The following is a 2,319-nucleotide window of genomic DNA, read 5'->3' as shown; positions in this document are numbered from 1 at the left end:
ACGCACCCAGTTTTTCTCCAAAGCAGAACAAGAGCTTTTAATGGAAGGTTATACCGAATTTGAAAGTTTAATTAAAACGTCAGGGAACACGTCAAAGTCTGCAAAAGTCAGGAGAGAGGGCTGGCAAAAAGTAGCAGACAAATTAAATGCGTAAGTGGTGTCCATGTTAGACGTTTCTATCACTTTCTACAGTATGTATTTTTGCATTTCAATAATTTCATATTTACTTTGTTCTTTTATGTCAGAGCCACCACGGGACCCACTAGAACATGGGAACAAGTAAAAGTGAAGTACAAGAATATTCTACAAAATGGTAGCCTTTACTTCTTATACTGTCCTTACTTTAAAACGCCACTTTTGAGAGTCACGTGACGCAAGATGGCGGAGTAGTTGTGTTTCTGCCGAGGTGCTGTGAAGCCCTTTAATTGTAACCTTTTCAGCCTTATAAGCCTTCCTCAGTCAGTGGTATTCTAGGCGTTGCTGACGCAAGGGATGTCAGAGAAAAGATTGAATCTAAATTATACGCTCAGAAGACGAAAACAATCGAAAATACCGACTCCCGCGCATACACCTGAAATGGCGGACGTATCACTAAACGTTGGCGAAATGGACACGCTAGTTAAGCGTATCACTTCGGAAGTACTCGCGGGGGTGGACAAACACCCCTCGAAAACAAAATTGGACCATTGATGGAGAAGCTCTCCATGGTGACGGCGCATGTTACTGAGGTTGAAGATCACGTCGCTGGAGCTGAAGCACGCATATCAACGATGGAAGACACCGTTGCCAGAGACAACGCAGATCTGGTCAAGATGAAGGCGTCCCTTGAAGCAGCTCTTGACAAAATAGATGACTTGAAAACAGAAGCAGGAGGTGCAACATCCGAATAATCGGCCTACCCGAGGGCGAGGAAGGCACCAACCCCGTTCTGTTTCTCAAATCATGGCTACCCAATTTGCTGAATATCGACGTTAAGCATGGCCAGATTAAAATAGAACGCGCGCACCGGATTTCTATGCGCCAACCTATCTCAGGAGAGAGACCCCGCGCCATGATCCTGAAGCTCCACAACTTTCAGGATAAAGTCCGAATCCTACAGGCTGCTCGAGCTGCCGGAAAGCTGCTGTACAAGCAACATACCATATCCATCTACGAGGATTTTTCGGCTGCAATCATCAGGAAAAGACAGGCATTCGGCGCAGTTAAAAAACGTCTCCGCGAGAAGGGAGTGGGCTTTGGGATGATTTACCCGGCGGTCCTTAGAGTGCAGTATGATGGCGCCAAGTTTTTCAAACAACCGAGTGAAGTGGAGGATTTCCTGTCTAATCTGCCTGCCTCTACTCCTGTCCACCGACCTGACGCATCCCGTCCCGAAGCTGTTGAATGACTTTAAAACCGGATCAACGTTTTTGTAGTAAAACGTTGTTTGTACGGGAAGAAGGAGGCGGGAACCGGCGAACAATCAAAGTATTTAATAAAACATAAACACAAAATAAAATGGCGGCGACAGCCCCTCACGGTCGACTGCCGCCTACACACACACAAACACAAAACGAAAACAAAAAGGCTGCAGCCCCTCGCGGACGACTGCAGCGTGCACATAACAAAAACGTCCAGGCATGGTCCTCTCTCGTCCCTCACTGTCGTCGCTCCTCCTTTATACTCCCTCACTCCTCCGCAAGGGCCGAGATCGCTGCGGCTCGCAGCTGGCGCTCATCCTCTCTGATGAGCGCCGCCTCGTCCCGCCCTCACGGTCCCTCGGCCTCGCTGCTCGCCACATACCCCCAACGCCCTTCGCAGGCCGGGGGGCACTCCCGAGTCTGCGCTCTACTCCCCCCCCCCCTCCCCGGGGGGGCCGATCACGGCGGCCGCGGGACCTGGGGGTTAGAACAGCGAGGTGAGAGAACGGAGCGGGGAGCATGAGGAGCGACAGAGACGAGAGAGTGGAGAGAGGAGAAAAGAAAAAAAAAAATTCTGGTCCGGTTCCCAGACACACTGCCGCTCGGTCCTCAGCGAGCCGAGAGGCTCTTCTTCGCGGTGCCATGCGGTGGCACTGGACGCTCGGTGGACGACCCGAGACTCCTCCGCCCCCTGGCGGCCGGCGGTGGCTCCTCCTTCTGAGGACGGCCGGAAGCGAGTCCCCATCCCGCGCTCCCTGCTCCTCCCCTATGCGGCGGACGACAGCAGGCTCCGGCTCCAGGCAAGCGCTGGGGACTCCTTCGCCCCCTCGCGGACGGCAGCCACCCCACCTCGACCCAGGGGCGCGGCAGCGAGCTCTCCGTCCCACCGATCTTCATCCGCTCCAGCACCACCGCTTCG

This window comes from Gobio gobio (assembly GCF_949357685.1).
Source record: "Gobio gobio genome assembly, chromosome: 16".
In the NCBI taxonomy this organism is placed as follows: Eukaryota; Metazoa; Chordata; class Actinopteri; order Cypriniformes; family Gobionidae; genus Gobio; species Gobio gobio.
This window is presented reverse-complemented; position numbering follows the sequence as displayed.